Source organism: Oreochromis aureus, linkage group 3, assembly GCF_013358895.1.
Source record: "Oreochromis aureus strain Israel breed Guangdong linkage group 3, ZZ_aureus, whole genome shotgun sequence".
Lineage (NCBI taxonomy): Eukaryota > Metazoa > Chordata > Actinopteri > Cichliformes > Cichlidae > Oreochromis > Oreochromis aureus.
The window spans coordinates 87,994,668-88,018,309 of NC_052944.1; the positions used below are offsets into that span (position 1 = coordinate 87,994,668).

A 23,642-nucleotide genomic window follows, 5' to 3' on the forward strand; every position below is an offset into this window, starting at 1 on the left:
TGATCCTGCCACGATTTCTTCCCCCTGATCAAATCAGGGACAAACAGGGGCCCGTTCTTCGTACCTCGCTTACTACATCCAAGATCAAATGACACATCCAAGATCAAATCATCGCGCCAACTTTGAGCTCGCTAATCCGGTTCTCCGAACACACCTGTTGTTGACGATTAGTATAGCTGGATGAAGTAATCTGAGATCACTGGGTGGCTTAAAAGGGACTACGCATCGATAGTAGAAACATTGATCGGCAACCCTTTGATTGGTCGGCGAAGATGTCGAAGGAGCGCGCTCAGTATTTTTCGGCAGCAGAGCAAGAACTCTTGATTGAGGGATTTCAGGAGTTTCAGAGTTTAATTAAAACGCAAGGGAACACTGCAAAGGCTGCAAAAGCAAGGAGAGAGGGCTGGCAGAAAGTTGCTGACAAATTAAACTCGTAAGTAATTTATTATATTATATTACATTATATCCTCTTTCACATTAGAGCCACAACAGGACCCACTAGAACATGGGGACAAGTAAAAGTGAAATATAAGAATATTCTACAGAATGGTAATATTTATCACTTATATTGCTTTTAGTCTCTTGAAAAGAGACCCTGAAATAATCTGTTTGTTTGTTTATAACAGCAACCAAGAAAAGGGCAGAGCAAATAAAGACAGGTGGTGGTCCTGCACCCCCTCGTCACACCCCGGCTTTTTTTACTGTGACATTTATTGACATTGTGGGTTTTTTGTGTGTTGTTTTACATAACACTCCATCACTTTTACCTGTTCCCATGCAAGGGGTGACTGAAGCATGCACAGTAAGTTGGGAGAGAGATATCTATATAGATAGATAGATAGATAGATAGATAGATAGATAGATAGATAGATAGATAGATAGATAGATAGATAGATAGATAGATAGATAGATAGATAGATAGATAGATAGATAGATAGATATCTATCTATCTATCTATCTATATATATATATATATATATATATCTATCTATCTATCTATCTATAGATAGATAGATAGATAGATAGATAGATAGATAGATAGATAGATAGATAGATAGATAGATAGATAGATAGATAGATAGATAGATAGATAGATAGATAGATAGATAGATAGATAGATAGATAGATAGATATCTATCTATCTATCTATCTATCTATCTATCTATCTATCTATCTATAGATAGATAGATAGATAGATAGATAGATAGATAGATAGATAGATAGATAGATAGATAGATAGATAGATAGATAGATATCTATCTATCTATCTATCTATATATATATATATATATATATATATCTATCTATCTATATATATATATATATATATATATATATATATATATATATATATATAGAGAGAGAGAGAGAGAGAGAGAGAGAGAGAGAGAGAGAGAGAGAGAGAGAGAGTGTAAATAATACCCTCACGGGAAAATCCATATCTCTCTATGAGCACACCGTCGCGCTGAGCTAAAGGATCCTGTCTATCCCGCAATATACGCTGAATTCTGAAAACTCTCCTTATCAATCTTGCACCTTCCGCAATGGGTTGCTCGCGTAAAACGGACAGGACATGGCTGCGACAGACTTCCCAAATCCACCTTCGCTTTTATAGCCGTGGTCTCTCATCTTGATTACACGAAGTGTTTTACTATTACTACTCTAAAATATGAATTACATCTGAAATAATCAAATACATGAAATAGAATGATTAATAGTACATTTCCCTTTTTTTAGGAAATGACCTGTATGTATCTGTATGAAATCAATAAAGGAATCAAATACTGCATTATCTTTAGTTACACTGATAATATTTATTTATGGACAAACAGTGGAGAAATATCGCTGTTGCTTTTCAGTATAAATGAAGCGGACATACCTGAGTGGCGCGATCTAATCCTGTTTACATAAAGTAAGCCTGCTCCCGAGCAGGTTTACGCCACGGATCTGTTGCTATGACAGCAAGTCCCGGATGAGCTTCGGGGAACCGAACGATCCAAGATCACGCGAAATCGTCAACAATCAAATCCAGCTAACTTACTTAGCGAGGTACGAAGAACGGACCCCAGGATCCTACAGTTGTTTATGTTTTTGAACCCATTTTGCACAGAGAGGCATTTTTTTGAAAAATGTATTGATAGCAATGTTGAATATTATTATTGAGGAGTACTTGGTGAGGGCTAGTTCTTTTAGGTTCATCAGCTAACAAGATGGTGTATCGGTCAGGATACAGGAAGGAGGACAAGAGGCTTCCACTTTGCTGGATTGTCACCGCCAGCTGTTTTATTGCCACTTATTTGCTCAGTGTTGCCAGCAGTCTGTAGTAACAAACAAATTGCCATGAGTATATAAATACATACAGCAACAGCTCCAGCAAGATAAACATAAAGTAGTAAATGAAATAAACCAACACATCCATCTGAATATACACATAACATAACATATATGATTTGAACTATGCCAATCTTACATCTCTTGCTCCAAACACAGAAAGGACAGTTAAACACAGTGAGAATGTCATACATAGCCGAAACAGCCACTCTAACTGTGAATAAGGGGACTTTGGCGCCATCGTGTGGCCGAATAAAATTACTACATAATGGCGGCGGCCAGCGGCACATCCCTCTAGTCACGAGATGAAAAAACTCGCTGCTATAACGCGGTAAGAAAGAAACTAAAGCCGCGGCAAACATCAGGATCGGAAAATAACCATATTGAAGGAAACTTACTTCAAGTCATGAACTTAACACTCGGAGCATCACCGGGAAGGATGGCAACCAGGAACACAGCTTACGAGGTAAACAGAACTACCACGGAAAACAATCTCCCCTTCTCGAGTAGCATCGCGTTACCACCAACTTCTGCCTACGTCATTTCCTACGGCTCCACCCCACACAAGAACATAGATGTAAAATCCCAGAGCCTTTTATACAATTATTACGCAGGAAAAAAACAACTACAGTAAAATAATCACACCGTGACGCCTCTGCCTTTGTAAATGGAGGGACAGTAACTGCGTGTAAAACCTGCAGACAGTCAGATTAACAGTAACAGTATTTTGTCTCTATCTGCCATTCTGCAATTCATCTCATGTAAACAATAACGTGGCGCACAGCGTGACATGAAAAGAGGCACATACCTTTGACGTTGCGTGACGAACTCTGTATTCCTCGTCCACACGTAAACGCAAAAAATGAGTTTTAAAAATCTCAGTTTTCGGTGATTCGAAATGCCGTTTCCGTGTGGACGAAACAGCTGCGTTTTCACAAATACCCGTGTAGGTGCGGACGCAGCGTTAGTAGTTTATTTTATTACTACCTGTAATTTATTGCAGATTACTTGTATTTGCTTAATTGTTTACTAAATGTTTGAGGTGTGAAATAAACCACAATGGAGCAAAATATGGGTGTGTGTGGTTGGAGGATGTGTTTGTGCGCACGAAGGGGGGGGGGGACGTGGACGTCATGCAAAGACTGCCAGACTCTGTAATACTGTAAATGATCAGTGACTCAGGTTAACACTAAACTAAACACTAAAGAGAGCACATAACTCCCATCCTGGCTTCACTCCATTGGCTGCCTGTATATCTTACATCCATCCATTTACTTCCACTTATCCTTTCCAGGGTCGCGGGGGGCGCTGGAGCCTATCCCAGCTGTCATAGGGCGAGAGGCAGGGTACACCCTGGACAGGTTGCCAGTCTGTCGCAGGGCCAACACACAGGGACAGACAACCATTCACGCTCACATTCACACCTAGTGACAATTTGAATTATCCAATTAACCTATCCCCTCAAACTGCATGTCTTTGGACGGTGGGAGGAAGCCGGAGTACCCAGAGGGAACCCACGCAAACACGGGGAGAACATGCAAACTCCACACAGAAAGACCCCGGCCTGATGGTGGAATTGAACTCAGGACCTTCTTGCTGTGTGGCAACAGTGCTAACCACTATCTTACAGTTCATTTTAAAATCCTCATGTTTGTGTTTAAATGTTTAAACGGTCTTGCCCCAACTTACCTCTCTGAGCTTCTGCATCCTTACTCACCCCCCAGGTCTCTCAGGTCAGCTGACAAGCTGCTCCTGTAGGTACCCAGGTCCAAGAGGAAGCTCAGAGGGGACAGGGCCTTCTCTATTGCTGCTCCTAATCTGTGGAACAATCTGCCCCAGCACATTAGAGAGGCCCCTTCACTGTCCACTTTTAAAACACGTCTTAAAACCCATTTTTACTCCTTGGCATATGACACAGTCTGACCCTGATTTTATTGATTTTATTGTTTTAAATGTAATTCTCATCATCATTTTTTATACTATTTTATTATTGTCTTTGCTATTTGTGCTAATTTTATTTATTTTAATGTCATTTTAATAATCATTTATATATATATATTTTATTTATTTTATATTATTATTTTTCTTATTTTTTTAACATGTTTAATGTATCATTTTGGCATGTCAAGTGTACAGCACTTTGTGTTCAGCTGGGGGCTGATCTGAAAGTGCTATATAAATAAATTGCTTGCTTGCTTGCTTTAAACAGTCCCTCTGTGTCTCTGTGTGTGCTGAACATTTAGGATTGAGTCAGGCTACATCAGCTGAAGCTGTTATTTGTAAATATCAGTATTTTTTATTCAGGTGTGGGGAAAATACGTAAGACTGCAGTGAAGCGATGTACCAGATGAATCCCTGGCCAAAGGTATCGTACTTAAATCAGACTACTGATCCAGCCACATCAGCCTTTTGTGAGGTCTGTTTAAAGTAGACTAAAAATGAACTGCAGGTTCATGAGAGGTGGACTGTGAGCACAGGAACACATGTTCATACATACAGCTGCAGCAAGCTTACATTAATTTTAAATCGATTTGTTACTCTGATGTCTGTCTCTCTGTTAGTCCTCTGACAGACTGGTACCTGTCCAGGTGTGCTCGACCTATGACTACTGGGACAGGCTCTAATAGAAAGTTTCTATTATTCTCATTTAAAGTATTTAAGTGCTTATGCATATGCTTAGTTGTGACACTCTTATAGACTGTTCAGTGAAAACCAGATGAACTTACTTCAGCGTCAGCAGTTTGAAAAAACAACTCCCTTTACAGGTGCTGATAAGGCCAAGGGCACAAAACAGCATAACCATTGATCCGTTAGGTTTCATAGCGAGACGCGTGAAGTGTGGTACGATCAGTTTGTAACTGTAAGGATCAGAAAACTTTCACGGTTCTGGGTCCGTTTGATAAAGTATTGTGAGTTGTTATGTTTTGGTGTGTTTTTGCATTATGGATTGTTTTCTTATTCTCTTGTAGTACTTGTGTTGATGATGATGATGATGATGATGATTAGAGTTCCATGTTTCTGTTTATTCGTGTTTCAGGATTTGTGTCTCATGTTCAGCATTGAGTTTCATGTGTTATATTCTGTCTGCCTCTCAGTGTCAAGTCTGCGTCTTTGTGTGATGGTTTCTTGTTTCCTGTTTTATTGTGAAGGTCTGCGTCTCATGTGAGTGTGTTCAGGTTACCTCCCTTGTCTCGTCTCGTTAATTACTCCCAGCTGTGTCCCCCACCTGTGTGTCATCTCCCCGTGTTTCTCTGAGTGTATTTAAGTCGTGTCTTCTGTTGTTGTAGTCGCTGGCCTGTCTGTGTATCCATCGTATTTCATCAGTGTGTTCTCCCTGCTGTCCGTCATCTCTTACCTCCGCCCATCCTTCTTCATGTTTGTGTCCTGGTTCGTGTTTGGTAGGTTAGTTGTTCCCAGTTCAGATAGTCTGCAGTCCAGTTTTCTGTTTTTCTATTTTGTACTTTATTTTCAATAAACCACCTTCACACCTTTACAAGTGCCTGTGTTTGGATCCTACTTCATTATCTCCACACGGCTCACTTCACTCGCTGTGACAAAAACAAAACCAGGATGACCATAAATGTTTCTTGTCCTGTTGGATGATGATAAGACTGTGACATGGGATGCCACCTTTGGTCTTGTGATGAAGCAAAGCTCAGGAAGAAGTGTGATTAAATGGTAGCCACATGTGTGCTGCTGAGAAGGATGTACAGGTGTACCTGCTGCCAAATCCAAGCCTCCTCAGGTTAGTTGTAGTTGCAGAACGCTATAGGACTGAGACAGCTGAGGCATCAACTGTTTGATTAAATGGATGAAAAAGGCATTTCTTCCATATAATTATCACTTTTTAAAATCTTTAGCAACTTCAAGTTTGTCAGTGTGCTGAGGTCACAGAAACGAGAAAAGAAATTTGACACTTCAGAGCACATGTGTCAAACTCAAGGCCTGCGGGCCACATCTGGCCCAGCGGACATTTATATCTGGTCCGCGAGATCATTTTATATAGATTTATTATTATTGTTATGCATGGCCCGGCAATATGAGGCGCTAATAACCAGAGATGGGCAGTAACGCGTTACTTGTAACGCGTTACTGTAATCTGATTACTTTTTTCAAGTAACGAGTAAAGTAAGGGATTACTATTGCAAAAACGGTAATTAGATTACCGTTACTTTCCCGTAGGAACGCTGCGTTACTGCGTTACTAAAACCGTGATTTTTTTTCTAGAATGTCTCATGACAGTGACGTAAGCGAGTGCGACGTTCATGACAACAGCTGTGTGCAGATCAACAATGGATAATATATGAGTGCGGGACAGAGTATGAGCGTGCAGCGTTTAAAGCGTGGAAGTACTGACCTTATTTTGAGTTTGATTCCATAAAAAGTGACAAAAACATTAGTGTCCATTGTGCGTGGGAAGAAAACTTCTTTTTACAGCGAAAAAAACCCCTAAACTTCCAAGCAAGCAGCGAGTGCCCTACGACGTAATGTGAAACTCACAGAGAAACTCGCGGATTCTTCCACTGACTGCTGCGGCACACCTGCACCAGGGTAAACCTCCGCCTACCCCAGTCCTGCTTTACAGGTGAAAATAGAGCAACAGGACCGCTGAGTCTTTGATTTTATTTATTTTCTGCTGTGTTTTACTTTCATCTATTTGAAAGAGTGAGTGTAAACACAAAAAAATATTTTATTTTATGTGCTGGAATGTGCAGAAAATAGGTTTAAATGTTAAACAAATTTCTTCCAGTCAGAGAATGTTGCATATAATTAAGTTTTTGCTTGATGCATAAAGTTAAAAGATTTAAAGTTTTAAAAAGAGTCGTTTCCATTTGATTACATTTTGTATGATGAATTATGCAGAAAAAGTAGAATTGGGCTGAAAGATCTATCGCTTTATCACCTATTCAGGTTGTAAATTGTGTTTTTAAAAAGTAACTAAGTAACTAAGTAACTAAGTTGTCAAGAGATTTATTCTAAAGACACTTCTTCAGCTGAGAGTCTAAGAGGAGAAACACACACAGACGCTGCAGCATTTACATGTATACAAGGGCGATCACAGAACGCTCACACCAGAGTGGGGGCCCTGCGATGCGCGCTCTGCTCTTGCACTTGTCTTTATTTATGCACAAGAAAAATGAATACATTTGACGTGAGCATGTGCGTATGTGATTGTGTGTGTGTGTGTGTGTGTGTGTGTGTGTTCGAGGTCAGAACTGCTTGTTTGTCTTCTTACTATCGCTGTGAGAAGACTCAGATACAAATATCAGAACATGTTTTATAAAGAACAATCAGTCCTGAACAATCAAAAGAACAACCAGCTCTAAGCAAAGAAATGATCATCATGCAGCATTCTATCACAAGCAAACTTATATCATTAAAAGCTTATACTGACTAATAAATACAATTTTCTATTGACATTCCCTCCTGTTGTCAGTATAACCTTTAAGTGAGATATCAGCATGTAACATCTTGTTGTACATTTTCTGTCACATCATCATTAATCACACAAAGTCTTCACATTCCAACAGGTCGGGATCATCATCATTTGTCACAGCTATGTATGCAGCTACAGTGGAAACGATTATGCGGTTAATCATGAGTTTTAGATATGGCAGGATACATGTTACAAAAACACAAAATAAAAGTAAAAATACTCCAACTCCGATGAGTAGTCTCTTTAGCACCTGTAGCCAGGAGCCAGTGTAAAACCAAGAAAACCAGTCACTTGTATTACTCACATAGTCCTGATTTTGGGCCTGCTGGATCTGTCTCAAGGCGTTCAGGGCATCAGTCATGTTTGATGAGTGTACATTGTCTGGTATGTAAGTGCAGCAGGTGTTGTTGAAGAGGACGCAAAGTCCCCCTTTCTCTGCTAGTATCATGTCCAAAGCTACTTGATGTTGCATCACTGCGATCCGTAATGCATTGATTTCCTGATCTTGCTGTTCGTTGATCTTGCATGAAGCGTTCAAGAAGAGTCCAAAGCGGTAGTCCAGAGTTTCAATCCTTAACATGTTTTTTCCGGTTCCAACCCACGGAAACAGTGAGTGGAGGACCTTCTGTCCAGTGGTCCATAGTTTGAATTCCTCGGGCACATCACTGCCGTACACGGGGTCGTGTGGTTGGATACCTGGAGATGTTGATCTTCCTTTCCGCCGTGTGGTTGGGGGTGGTGTTTACAGCGGTCATCCTGAAGGTGTGGTCTGACAGGAATATAGGAGCACATGTTCCTGTCCAGCCTGGGGGCAGTATGAAATATGCCCGTTGTACACATAGCCAGGCCATTCCTTGCACCCAGTACGTGCTGTTAGATGGTCAAGTCGTGTTCACAGGGGCACCTTCTCCTCCTCCAGCGGTCCGGTTGCAGTTGGTGGTGTGTCCAAGCGGCCTGTTACCTTTGTTTGTAGCACATGGAGTGGTTCTTCCCTGGTCCTGTCGTGGATATAGCGGTACCAGGCATTGTTCATTCAAGGGTGTATGTGGTCTTGCGTCATGTCTCTTAGGTGGGAGTTGTTGTGTATCCATCTTTTCTGTCTGCCTCGTGGTTCAGCTGTTGTTGGCGTCAGCTGGGGTCCTGTAAGGGTGAGCGTCGTAGTCAAGGTAACCAAGAGGGTCCACCTTCCCATGGTTGTACACACCTGCACCTGGCTGCCCTAAAGTTGATCGGATGGAGATTGGAGTGCGGGCTTACCCTACGGGGGCCCAATCAGCACTGCCCCCCCTCACCCCCGAAGCAACCAAGCGCGAGTGAGACTTTCCTTTACTAGTTGATTTCTGTGGAAGAAGTGGAATCCTCGGGGACCTCAACTTTTTTGCAGTGGCTCTGATGTATCCAGGAGGGTCTCTCCGCTATTTTGCAGGCACTTGGTATGGACCCTCCCACCGTGGCGAGCTCCAATTTTTTCTTTGGAGTACTCGGACAAGGATCCAATCACCTGGCTTCAACCTGCAAGAAATAGGTGAAGAACAGTCTTGCGGCAGTTTATTGTTCAAAACAACTTCTCTGTTTGTCAAAATTGTCGGTTTATTATAAAGACCATTCTTTGGATCACCCCTCCTGATGAGCCATGGCTTAAAACCATGGCTCACTAGAGCGGCTGTTTTGTGTAATGATTTGGGAAGAATGGGCTTTCCTGCTATTTTCAATATGTCATCAGTGTCTAGTACTGCTCCGTGTTTTAGCCATTGTTTTCTGTTCTTTAGGTGGTGCTTTTTGTTCGTCCTGCAGTACAGACAGTTGAATGGTGTGATTTTCATGAGTTGTTAATAAGACTGTGGTTTTTATGGCTGCTGCTGTTTTTTCAGCTTTGTCAGCAAAATTGTTTCCCTTTCTAATTTCAGAGTCATCCTTCTGATGTGCTGAACATCAGAAGCATATTGCTAAATGTCGTATCACATGGTGAGTTTTCTCCCATGTAAACAGATGTGTGCCATGATAAAATCTTCCTCCACACACTAGAAACAAGAAACTAATTTCAACCCTCTGTTACGTTTTATTATTATTACTTTATACTTATACTTATACTTATATACTTATTTTATAATCCAGTCATTTTTCAAATCTAGTATCAATCAACTAATTTGCATATCAGCTCATAATGCGCTAAGTTGATAGGCCAACAGAAATGCTGCGTTCAAAGAGAATTTCCTTCATACATTAAATTACTTGTTTTGCATCAATCAAACAGAAAGCATTCCACAATTTATTGTATTACCAACTAAATTTATTGTCTGATTACTGCTTGGTCATACCAGACTCTCTCTATCTTTATTTATTCTTCTCTGTTTTCACAAACGTTTCACCTATTGTCAAGCTGAAGAGTTAAATGTCAGCGGTGGATAAGTTCAGCATTTGATAACAAAACTCTGTTAAGTATTTCCTGCTTTAACACCAATGAGAGATACAGAGGTGCATGTATAGTGTGTGCTATAGTGTAAGCTGTCCTTCATTGCATGTATGTGTGTGTTAATGCACGCTTGCATGTAGGGCCTGTGGGCCTGTCTCACCCAAAAGGGCATTTTCTTAACAGTTGCCTTTCTCTCATGTGTGTCAAAAAAGGCAAATGTGCTTGTAGCAGCTGTGAGATTATTATGCTGCTATATATTACATTATACCTGTAAACAAAATGAATGACTCATGATACTGCTGTAGGCCACATCATACTTCTTGTGTAATCAGTATGTAGTTTTAGTTTGCATCATACTTCTGAGTTAAAAGAATGTGAAAATCATTAGATTTATTAGATAGGTTTGTATTATCCTATACTGCTGATTTACTGTGAGTGAGTTACACTGTTTCATGACATCTCATACTGCTGAGTTATAAAGAGAATATTGTGTTCAGAGAGTCAGGGCCCTTTTTTTTTTTTTTTTTCATTGTAGAAAAGTATGTGACTTTATAATTAGAGTTTATTTAAAGATACCTTGTGGCCTTAACTCAGCGACGTAACATGGCGATAGTAATTTGCTTACACCCTCCTCTGTGTGGCCAGTCACTAAAATGTCATCTACGTAGAGTAGAAACTGTCTCTGCCCCTCAAAAGTGAAGCAAAACACTGAGAAAGCGTTTGATAAGTCTATCACTGAGAACCATTGTTCATTTGGAGTGACTTGATTCAGTATAGTGTGGGGATTCGCTACTACTGGTGGCATCATTTCAGTGATTTCATTTATTGCTCGCAGATCATGCACTAGTCGGTATTTTGCAGTATTAGCTTTATTCACCACTTAAACAAACATCATTCTTTGTTTGTTTTATTATTATTATTATTATTATTATTATTTTAAATTCTCCTTTTTCAAAAACAGAAAATGAAATTGTAGTTGTTCTTGCCTGAGAAACACAGAATCTCCTTTTTTTTTCTTTTTTTTTTTTTTTTTCCAGACAAGAAACTAAGCTTTAACTTTTCTGCCTTATCACCTAAAGCAAAGCAGACAACCCAGCTCTCGGCTCGCTCTGAACTTATCATCATCAAGGTCGCATGAGAGCTACTTCAGAAGTCACAGTATTCCTCACTCAAGCAACACGTCAAAACAAAAAAACAAAAACAAAATTCAGCTCACTACACAGAGAACAACTGAAGATGTTGTTCTTGTTTGTTCTCCTTGAATTTTAGAATAAACTTATTACATCTGCATTAGTAAATCATATGCCTAATCATTATGTGTCACTGTGATCCACGAGTGTGATCACAAATTTAATTAATTTTCAAAACAACAAAACAAAACAAAACAAAAAACAAAAAAAACAAAACAAGTTGCTGATGGTATCAACGTTTTATACACATGAGTCAGGATGCAAAAAAGGCTGCTGCCAAAGACAAATCAGAAGTGTGAGGGGAAAAAAAAACTGAGCCCACAGACAGCTGCGTGTTTGAGCTTTAATAGCTGTTTCCCTCCCTCTGATGTGTTCTCATGTAGCTTCTGCTGTAAAAAAAGTGTAACCTGCTCATCAGCTTAGCAGTGACCACATATTTAATTCAGCTTCTCAATCTTGTAGCTTTAGCTATTATATACAGGGTTTAGCTTATTGGTTGTTAGTATAGGTGTGCTCTATATTTCAGCAATGTCTTATCTAGGATGACAGGTTTTCGAGCAGGTCAAGTGCTTCTATGCACTTAAAGAAAATATCTAAACTAATTATTTTCTTCATCTCATATGTTATTGTACTGAAGTTGAGCAAACCTTAAGCTTGATGCAGACTACTTTTAGCAATTATCCACCTCACATCATAACTTACAGAGGTGCCTCTTCATATTAATATTATTTCATTATTAACGCTATTATCTCATTATATAACAGCAATAGTATATTACAATATTTATTTATATTTTATTTGTATCCACCAAGGGTGGTGATCTGCAGTTTCACCTTTTCCCAAGTTGGAGACATTTACATTTTCACACACTTTCCTTGGCTGAACAATGACACAACCTTAATATACCTTATGCAGTTCTCTAATTTGTTTAATATGTGTTTGTGTGAATCATTCTGTTCATTCAGGGCATGGTCTTCATCTCAACTATGTGTCATTGTTAATACCAGTTTACAGGTTGTTATCCTTGCTATCATCAACTTGAATACATTACAGTTAAGTTCTAAATTAATTTAGCCTTTTGTTTATTTTACTTTATTCCTCTTGTATCTATATGTATTCAGTCGGTTGTGTTTCCAGCCCTTTTTAAACTTCTACTTTGATCTTGAATTTTTCACTTGGTGAGGGATTATTATGTTCTTCCTGATCTGAACTATTCTCTTCACCTGAGCTGCTATCCTGTTCTGAGTCACTGCCTTCTTTGTTTGTTAATGCTTTTACTCTTTTTTTTGCCTGTCGTCCTCTCCATTCCTCTCCCCTTCTTTTGGATTATTCCTGCTCCGGTTTCTTGTTTTTCTAATCATTCCTCGTCAGGTGTTAATTTTGCTTGTTTATTCCCCATTTTTAAAGATTTTGCTGGGCCGTCACTGGCACGCTCGACTTCAGAGTGGTTACTGATACGGCCTTCGACTTGACCCTAAAGGTCAAGCGGTATCAGTGTTACGAGACGAAGCTCAACCGTTCTCTTTTGTCACCAGTACGTGAGCCTCAAGCAAAGAAAAACAAAATAAAACAAAATAAAATAAAATGGAAGTAGTTCAGCAGCGACATTGTGCTGTAAAATCAACTTACTTCCAAACACATACACACATAGACATTTGCGCGCTTTTTCAATTTGTTATGAAGTAATTACGGCTACTTCTAAAACCTAAGTCTAATTCGGTTCCTTACGGCGAATCCTAACCTATTTCATTTGTCGGTTCATTACGGCGATTCCTAACCTATTTTATTTGTCGGTTCATTACGGCGATTCCTAACCAAAATAGTGTTTCTCACCCTCAGACGTCTCACTGGTGGTTCGGATCGCCAGACTGAATCCCACCGCCGTGGACCAGACTAAAAACACCGGCCTGGACCCGAATTTTAGCGTCCCAGGTCTTTCGGCCTCATCTAAGAGGGCTGTGCACAGACTTCGGTGCTGGCTTCCCACAGCGTCAGGAATCAGTGCTGGATCCTGGAACAGAGTCACAGATAAGAGTTCTGATGTTTCTGCCCCGGCTTCGAAGGACCAAAATAAATGTCAAGAGATTTATTCTAAAGACACTTCTTCAGCTGAGAGTCTAAGAGGAGAAACACACACAGACGCTGCAGCATTTACATGTATACAAGGGCGATCACAGAACGCTCACACCAGAGTGGGGGCCCTGCGATGCGCGCTCTGCTCTTGCACTTGTCTTTATTTATGCACAAGAAAAATGAATACATTTGACGTGAGCATGTGCGTATGTGATTGTGTGTGTGTGTGTGTGTGTGTGTGTGTGTTCGAGGTCAGAACTGCTTGTTTGTCTTCTTACTATCGCTGTGAGAAGACTCAGATACAAATATCAGAACATGTTTTATAAAGAACAATCAGTCCTGAACAATCAAAAGAACAACCAGCTCTAAGCAAGGAAATGATCATCATGCAGCATTCTATCACAAGCAAACTTATATCATTAAAAGCTTATACTGACTAATAAATACAATTTTCTATTGACATAAGTAATTAATTACTTTTGAAAATAAGTAATCAGTAAAGTAACTGGATTACTTTTTGGGGGAAGTAATCAGTAATTAGTAACTGATTACTTTTTTCAAGTAACTTGACCAACACTGCTAATAACACACAAACTACAGATCCCATAATGCAGCGCTGCAGCCTCCTTGCTGAACGCTAGCTAGTGTTACGGGTTCAAATATTGAGGGTGAGCACAAAAACAACAATGGTCCAGAAGAGTTAAGTCAAACAATGATTTTTAATGAACACACACGTGGGGAGATGTACACTGCACACAGACAGCATTGATCTCCTCCCAATGATACACAAGCAGTTGTTTTCATAACATCAGGGTATTATTTATGACGCCCCCTCATGCGTCAAAGCAGATACAATACATGCATAAGTTTCCAAACCACAAATGTTCTGTTGACGACTTTTGACACATTTAAAAGGACATCTTCTCCGTCTCGAGGCCAGGTGCTTCCTATTAATCTTCTAACTCTCGCTTATCTCCTGGAACAAACTGTCCCTTAGGCCGACACAATGATGCAGTCACAAGCTTTTGCAAACTATTATTTGAACTCTTACCTAAACACGAGTGTAACTACTGTTTGTGTGTGTGTGTGTGTCGACCTCAAAATGCACTCGGCCTCACCTCGCGCGTTGACGCTTCTGACCTTTTACCAGACAGAAGCTTTCTGTGATAGGTGTAATAATCTTAACTAAGAACATCTACTGAATAAATGCTTTGATGAAATGATAATTAATGTAATGGTAATGATGATGGTTATGAATAGTAGCAGAAAAATATTTCCCTGATCTCCACACTAGCTGGGAACATTCCCGCGTCAATCAAGTCCAACGCCTGTTAGCTGGCACCTCACAATGGCAAAGAGAAAAGTTGATTCTGAAAACAGAGCCTGTCAGCACCGGTGGGAGACTGATTGTTTACAAACATTGCTGGTAAACCCGTGTGTCTTATTAGTGGAGCTAATGTGGCTGTAATTAAAGAATTTAATTTAAGACAAAACTATGAGACAAACGTCAGGATAAGCTGAAAAACCTGAATGCAGAGCAGAAACTACAGAAAGTAGAAGAGCTAAAGAAGAATCTGAATTTTCAGCAGACTTTTGTCACCAGAGCAAAATCACAAAGTGAAGCTGTTGTGAAAGTTTTATTGTAGCAGAGGAGTCAAATCAGCCCGGCCATTTACCGAAGGAGAGTTTCTGAAGAGCTGCATGATGGTGTGCGACGTCTTGTGTCCAGACAAAACGCAGATTTTGGCAAATGTGAGCCTGAGGAGAAACGTATGTCAAAGTGTAACCGCCATGAAACTGCCCTGGGACAAACTTGTTGGACTTACAAGAGATGGAGCGTCGGTGCTGTGTGGTGAAAAAAGTGGACTTGTTTGCAGGATGCAAGTACAGATGCAGGAGAACTTTACCGGTGAGTGAAGCGAGATCGATCAACTGCAGACCAGACAACAAACGACGGAGGCACCTGACAAGTGCAATCAAACGATGAGTTTATTAACACAGGAGAGGAACCATCAGCATATGTCTTCCTCTGACAAAAATACATTGAATGCTGGTTTTATAGCATAGAAAATTAACGCCCACACATACACATCAACACAGGTCAAAAATACATTGTTTACAGACAAGGGTACATCATGTACATCTCTAATAACTATAAACAGACATGTAACTTCTCTTTTCTATAACACTTGCCTTTTAAGGTAATAAACTTCAAGCTTCAGGGTCTCTAAGGGCTAATAATTGACCCTCGTCATCAATCACTAAGTAGACAGAATCGCAGCCGGTCTCAAAGAAAAGCAGAAGACACTTGGGCCTTCGCTCAGGCCTGCTACTAGATTAATTTGTGTATTGTAAGCATGCATGCAATTAACCTGCTATGTTCTCATCTTCCCTCAACATGTATCACCTGGACACTCTCACCAGTGAAGCTTAAAACCCTCTTGGATGGAACATCAACTCCAAATCAACATAGATATGCAATGTGTATAAAATGAACTAAACCTGTGAATAGAATGAATGTGATGACAAACATATTCAATGCAATATGAACCCTGTAAGAAATATTACTGATAAAATAATACTGTAAAACATGTTATTAATGCATTTATCATAAGGCAGAGTATATGGCAGCAATAAAAGAATCTCTAAATCCCAACATGAGTTAACAGCATATCACTGCATCATACAGCAGGAAAGGCTGTGTGCTAAAGTCCTAAAAATGGAGCATGTAGTGATCACCGTGACGCAAACCATAAATTTGATCTGAACTAAAGCTTGCAAAGAAAAGCGTCTGGACTTCTTTAAGTTACTTGAAGACGTTTCACCTCTCATCTGAGAAGCTTCTTCAGTTCTAAGGTCAAATGGTGGGGAGTCCCAGATTTAAACCTAGTGGGAGTATCACCCCACAGAGGGACAAAAGGACCCCCTGATGATCCTCTAATCGCCTGAGCCAAGGTGTGAAACTGGGTGTGGGTCCCAATCAGCCAGGTCAGAGGTCCGTTGGCTGAGTTGGGGTAAAGTTCTCAATAGAGTTCATAGATCAAACAATAGACAATAGACCAAACAGCCACTTCATAAACGCATGGCACAACATAGAAGAGCCACCTCGACAGGACAAGACTCAGCTGTCCATCTGCATCTAAAGGTCAAAGGTCACTCTTTCGAGGATGCCAATGTTCACATTTTGGACAGAGAGGACAGATGGTTGAAACCAAGCACACCATTGTTTTTCTTGTGACATTACCAATAAGTTTGATGTGTCACATGACCCTCTTCCTATTGAAAAAACAAAAGTTGTATCCAAGATGGCCGACTTCTAAATGGCCACCATGGTCACCACCCATCTTGAGGAGTTTGCCCCCTCACATATACTAATGTGCCACAAACAGGACTTTAATATCACCAACCATTACCATTTTATTACAGTGTATCCATATAAATGGCCCATCCTGTATAATTTCACAATATTCATTACAAATGTTCAAACTTTGGACCATAGCATATTTATTCAAATCCAGGCTGGTCAAGCAGAATATGTTAGAAAAATTGGCTTATTTAGGATTGAATGACTTCCTGTCTAACTGTATTGACTACTTTCACCTGCCCCTCTTTCCCCTGCTGTCTTCAGTACATAAGCAGTCTTCCTCTTTGTCCTTTAGTCTGTTATGCTTCCTATTTCTCCCTGACTAATTTCCTTTGGCAGCCTGTGCTGTTTGGATAGCTGTTTGGATAGCTTTCATGTAACGATCAACTCTTAAATTAAGCTCACTTTTTTGTTTTGGCTTTTCATTTGGTCTGCATTTGGCTTCACCTCTGACCTCACCTTGAAGGTTGCACTGTTTTGGATAAAAGCAGGGTTCCTGCAGCTTCATAAAAGTTAGATTTAAGAAGTGGACAACCTTCAAAACAGCCATTAAGGGCGGACTGGGGATCCAAGACATTACTGAGTGTTAGTCATTTAACCAGCTTTAACATCACTTTATGGAAAACAGAATACAATATTGAGCAGGGGACATTTCAGGATAAACTGAATATACAGTAGGAAGTCTTAGAGATATTCATATTTAAATTATTACGCTCCACATTTTGCACATACAAACGATCCCTGCTGAGTCAACACGCATACCTGAGGACATATATCATTTTACAGCATGTGTGGCATGATTTGAGAGGGTTGAGTACTAAGATTTCAAGCTTAGAAAATGTATGCGTGCATCACGCAGACACTTTGTTAAATGCTCAGTAACATCCAAATAAACTAAAATAGTGTTTCACTCAGCAGTTCTTGAACAGTTATACAGTTAACACCAGCAGCTGTGATTGCCAGAACTTCACCGTATTAAATACAGTGCAGCTCATAAAGTAAACCAATGTGTGAAAAACTGAATGCACCTTTACTGATTTCATAGTAACTACAGGTGTGTGCTAACAAAATGCTGATGTGATCATTGACAGGCTCGCTTAGTGGTCTGGAATGGAGCCCCAGGACCCTGTTCTCGGTTCTCACTGAGGTGGATGGTGATAGGTTTGTAGCTTGAACCTATTCGCTGGAACGTTGAAGGCAATGTTATTACACAGCAAGCAAGACACGAAGTAGGCAACATTCTTTATGTTTCACGTGCACGGGAGAGAACTGGACAGGCGCCGTTCCTTCGCTTGACCCCAGTTGCTCTCGTCCGCTCCCCCGTAACACTGCTCTTTTATTGTGGTTACATGAATATGCATAGGTTCATTAACATATAACATACCTCGTGTGTGTGTGTGTGTGTGTGTGTGTGTGTGTGTGTGTGTGTGTGTGTGTGCGAACCCATTAATGACTTCCTAAACCTGCTGGCCTGGAAGTCCAGCAGTTCATCTAAACAAAATGCACTTAGCCTAAAACAGACATAGATACGTTTATCTTACCATAAAACAGTAAGACAAGGTACGACCTCTCCCATGCTCCCAGGATGTGGGTTTGAATACCAGAACACCCTGGAATGCACACAAAGCCTGCAGACTATTAAGGATCAAACCTCCTATCACTCTACACCTAATTATAAAACTCTAAGCATATATAAGTAGATATTTCTAAGCATAAATGACAATCACAATACAAATCTAACAGATGGCCTCTGGGGGGGGGGGTACTTTTCAAGTACATTTGTGACAAAGACACAAACACACTCTCTCTCACACACACACAGAGATGCTGAGCACTTGTTGGCTTAATACATGTACTATAGTGTTTCATGTCCACTTTAAACAAAACTCACTTTGCTTGTGGTCTTTTGATCTGCATTTGGATGCACATTGGAGCTTACTTTGTGACTCTGATCTGTTTTCCTGCCCGTCTTTAAAATATATATTTTTATGGATATTTATATCAGACTAAACAAAAGAAAATTATTAATGGATTCGTTCATGACACAAGAGCTAAACAGCCATCAGAGTCAGTACTGAATATGACTACAAGCAGATATTTAATGCAGCTGCAGATCAGTCATCGTTCTTTTGCTGTTTATTCCTACACAACTTTTTGCTCCCTCCAGCCAGTGACATCTGCCTGCACAGTCACATGACTAATGAGTGCTTTAACATACACTCTCCTTTTACACTGTTTTTGACACTGTACTGTATTTATCTACATTTATTTCAAATTATTTTGTGCAGAATGTTCAAATGTCCCCTAGAGGTCATCAATCCACACTGAACATGGAACTTAACATAGTACATGAACTTCTATCACAGGGGTGTCAAACTCAGATGAGCTGTGGGCCACTGCTGGCACTGTCATCTCATTGGAGGGTCACTTTGCTGTTCAAGCAGTACAAAAAAACAAACAAGAAAACTATGGCGTTATTTTTGTGTCTCTATTCTGAGCACATGTAAATAATTTTTGCAAATACAAATGTTGCATTTTGAGGAGGAAATTTATTTTGAGCAAAGATAAGTTTAATTTGAGTGAACAAAATTCATTGCTGCGTGCAAGAAATGTATTTCAGTGTTTGCTGTTATCCATACTTCACACAATAACAGCCCCTCTCGTTCAGTTCTTGGCATTTGTTCTTGCTCAGAACTCTGCTCTGTGTGCTGATGGACATTTGCAGACCTGCTCTCAGTGTGTCGCTTTCTCTCTCAACATCTGTGCTCCCTGCACACTCAACTCTTTCTGTACACCGTTATAAATGTGCCATGACCGGGGTACATGGACACCAGTGAGTGGAGAAATGTTCACGGACACTGGGAGAAGATACAGCACAGGAGTTGGGGACGCTTACTCACCTGGGTGTATTGTTATTTACCTCACTGTAAATAAATGCACTGCATTCATTCAAGAGATTCCTGTGTTTGGGTCCTATTTTCCCACACTGACATAACTGAAGCCTGAACCAGCAAATAAACACATTGGTACTCTCTTGTGGCCAGACACGTGACAGCACTTCTGCTATAATTTTGTTTTGGACTGCTAATGAAAATAGTTTTCTTTTTGTCTGTACTCTCTTGTTACCTCGGCCAGGTCCGCGGCTCCGAACCGTAGTAAAGAGACCTCTGGCTAATACGTTGGGTTCATGTTGGGCTCGTAGCCGAAATCTAGCTTTACCTTGTTGTCTGGGTCAACTTTGCTAGCGAGAGACAGAGAGAGGCGTTGAAAGGCTGCTCCAATGGAACATTATTATTTCAGAGGAAATGGTAAATGGCCTGTATTTGTATAGCGCTTTTCTAGTCCCTAAGGACCCCAAATCGCTTTACACATCCAGTCATCCACACACACATTCACACACTGGTGATGGCAAGCTACATTGTAGCCACAGCCACCCTGGGGCGCACTGACAGAGGCGAGGCTGCTGAACACTGGTGCCACCGGGCCCTCTGACCACCACCAGTAGGCAACGGGTGAAGTGTCTTGCCCAAGGACACAACGACCGAGACTGTCCAAGCTGGGGCTCGAACCGGCAACCTTCCAATTACAGGACGAAGTCCCAACTCTTGAGCCACGATCGCTCACGAGGAAAACACGAACACAGTGTACAGTCGTGTCTTAATAGCTTACTTACAACTGGGCTCGTCAGGCACTCTTCTTGGCTGCAGTGGTTATCATTATATTTACATGCTTTCATCTTCCGTTTCTGCTCGATGACAACTCGTACTTTTCCTTTCTCTCCCTCCCTCGCTCTCACAGACATAACGTGTATGGCAGTCCATTCTCTCTGCAGCACGGACTACACTGCCCATCAGGCTACATTCTTTAGGGCTATGCCTGTAACACTCTGCTCATATTGGCTGCAGATTAAATAATTTTTTGTAATAATTTTATATATATATTGTGGCGAGCTCAGGAAACGGAGGAGACGGAGGTTTCTTCGGGAGCACCCGTTTATTTAACTCTTGGGAGCAACACTGGCGCGAGCCCTCTGCTCAGCGGCAACAACCACAACACACACAAAATGGCGCTCTCTCCCGGAAACACACACAGAGGGGGCGTCACCTGTTACCATGACAACATAACAACAAACAGAACTGTAACAGAACATAAATGTCCATAACATCCCCGAACAGCCCTGGGCGCTACATAGCCCCCACCTAAGGGGTCAGTCGTCCCCGACAACCCCGTTACCCCACACAAAGTCCTGCAACTGTCCATGTGTCTTCCTTGGTAGCGCAGGCTGATCTCGACCAGCAGGGGAAGAGTCACTTGGATGAGAACCTGGGGTGCCACCAGCATCCCCTGACCTGGCGGCTGCTGGGTGGGCGGGCGGGCGTGCGGCGAGCCTGTCCTGGTGCCACACCGCCACACGCCCTGGGCCCGGCATGTGGATCTGGTACACCGCTTCTGTTAGCCGCCCACGACTTTCGCCGGCCCTTGCCAGTGACCGCACAGCCTGGGGATACCCTCTCTTGCGAGCCGGGCAGTACACCCAAACCTTGTCGCCAGGCACGAAAGCTCCCCCTCCGCACCTGGTGTCGCAGGCTCTTTTCTGTCGTACTCCGGCACTGACCTGGGCCAGGCGCTGCTCCCTCAGCCTCCTGTAGCAGTCTCTGGCCACCAACACGTGCCGGTTCTCTGCCTCGGGGGACGGGAAAGGGCCTAGGGCGTCTCCTCCCGCTCTCTCCATCGGGGCCCCACCCGATGCTGCTGTCGGGGGCAGTGAAGCATTGAGTGGAGCCCTTCTGTGCCGTACAGGTGTCACAGCAGTGCACATGACGTTCCACATCCCGTCGACAGCCAGGCCAGTAGAACCGCCCCTGAGGCGGCGGAGAGTTTTAGCATTTCCATAGTGGCCGGCCCCACCGAGCCGTGGGACGAGCTCGAGCACCTGCGACCGCAGCGACCGAGGCACCAACAACTGCAGGAGATCTCTGCCCTGCCGGGGCCCGCCATCTCCGGTACAGGAGGCCGTCGTGGGTCTCCAGGTTGTTGTACTGGGAGTAGTAGGCCTTCACTTGGGCCCCTGTCCTGACACCCCTGTCCAGCCTGGGCGTCGTGCTGCCTCCAGCCAGGCCCCCACCTGAACCAACGTCGCATCAGCCTCCTGCTCCTGCTTCAGCTGCTGCATGGTCAACGAGAGCCATCCACCTCCGCCCGGCTGCGGCCTGAGCAGTAGCCACGCCCGTGCCTCCTGGGCCCGCTCTCCCTGCCGTTTCGAGAGGGGCAGCTGGCGTGGGCGCAGACAGATGGGTTGAGCAGAGCCGGTGTCGATGGTGTGCTGAACCAGCCGAGTCTGCCTGCAGTCTCCGGTTCCCTGCTTCTGACCGCACTGGAGGGCCAGAGTCTCTGTACCAAGAGTGATAGCCAGCTTGGCGGTGTCAGCGCAGGCCCCCAGCGGGTCAGCAGATCAAGGCCGATGATGCACTGTTCTTGGATGTCAGCAAGCCAGAAGTCATGCACCAGCTCCAGATCCTTCACTCGGATCCGCAGTGGTTTCTTCCCCAGCATGTCAGTTCTCTCCCCCGTCACTGTCATCAGCTGGGTGTCGGTGGGTGACCAACCCATCACAAGCGGCCCGGATGCTCCAGGAAACACACCAGGTCGTATTAGGGAAATGGTGGACCCGTGTCCACCAGGGCCTGGCAGGGCTGGTCCTCAACACGGCAGCTCAGGTAAAGTCCCTTGAGGTGCCCGACCAGGCCCGCCACCGTGCATCGTTCTTGGAGGGGGCAGGGACGCTGGGCGGTGGTCCCCTCGCTGTGACGCTCCCCCTCTCATCCCCCTGAGGCCACATAGTTCTGCCCTCCGGGGCGGGCGCCAGGCAGTCGCGTGCCACGTGGCCAGGCTCATCACACCGGTAACAGCGGTCGGTCGGTCGACGGGGACGCCTCCAGGGCGCCGAGGGCTGCAGCTGGCATACCTCCGGGACCTCCCCCTCCCCGTCATAGTCTGCGGCTCTGATCTGAGGGTAGTTTGGGGGGCGCACCTGCTGGTTAGGTGGTGAGGTGAGCACCAGCTCGGCCCTTTCAGCCTCAAAGAGCGCCTCACGGAGAGTTTGAGGCATGGCCAGGCGGACGTGTTGGCGTAGTCGCTCTGGGAAAAGTCCTCGCAGGAAAGCATGCAGGCTAAGCTCCTCACGGGCTGCTGCTGGGAACTCTGGGTAGCCACGACGAGCATACAGCAACACATCCGCTGCAAAAGTGCCCAGGCTCTCCCCCGGCCTACGGCTCCGGTTGGTCAGCTGCTCCCTGCTCTGATCAGTGGAGTGCTGCTGCCCGAATCGCCTCTCGAGTGCTATGGTGAGGGCCTGGAGCTCACGCTGCTCTGACGCGGCTAGGTCAAGGAGTACCTGTAGTGCGTCTCCTTCCAATGCTAGCGCTAGGTGTGTAGCAGCCTCGCCGTCACTCCAGCCATTATGTCTCGCGGCTAGCCGTACTTGTGAGAGGTAGGGCTCTAGCGAGGTACCTTAGCTGGCGTTGCAGGCGTCACTGCTCACTGTCGGGGGCCCAGTGTGTCGGCCGACGGAGGCAGCCCATGAAGCATTGCCCTAGCGTCGGTCGCGGCGGGCCGCCGCCGCGGTGCGCTCGCGCCATCGGGACCCGTCGGGACACTTACATGGCCGCTAGCTTCCTCTCTCTTTAATCGCCGGCTTCCCAAGCAGCGAATACTCTCCTCGACGGCTTGCTCCAGCCTCTGAGTGTCTCTCTCCATTCCGGCGAGGGTGAGCTATCCCACTTCTGACACCAATGTGGCGAGCTCAGGAAACGGAGGAGACGGAGGTTTCTTCGG

General features: G+C 43.2%; 1 protein-coding gene and 1 long non-coding RNA gene across 3 annotated transcripts in view; one reads left to right on the forward strand and one right to left on the reverse strand.

The window, feature by feature from the left end:
* The window catches only part of LOC120438424 (myelin-oligodendrocyte glycoprotein-like), a 357,354-nt gene that overhangs the window by 153,032 nt on the left and 180,680 nt on the right, over positions 1 to 23,642 (forward strand). The gene's annotated exons all lie outside the window — the stretch shown is intronic.
* On the reverse strand, positions 2,251 to 2,812 carry LOC120438463. The gene is made up of 2 exons (XR_005611932.1): positions 2,730 to 2,812; positions 2,251 to 2,318 (listed from the first exon to the last, which is right to left on the reverse strand). It is a non-coding gene; the product is annotated as an uncharacterized LOC120438463 (long non-coding RNA).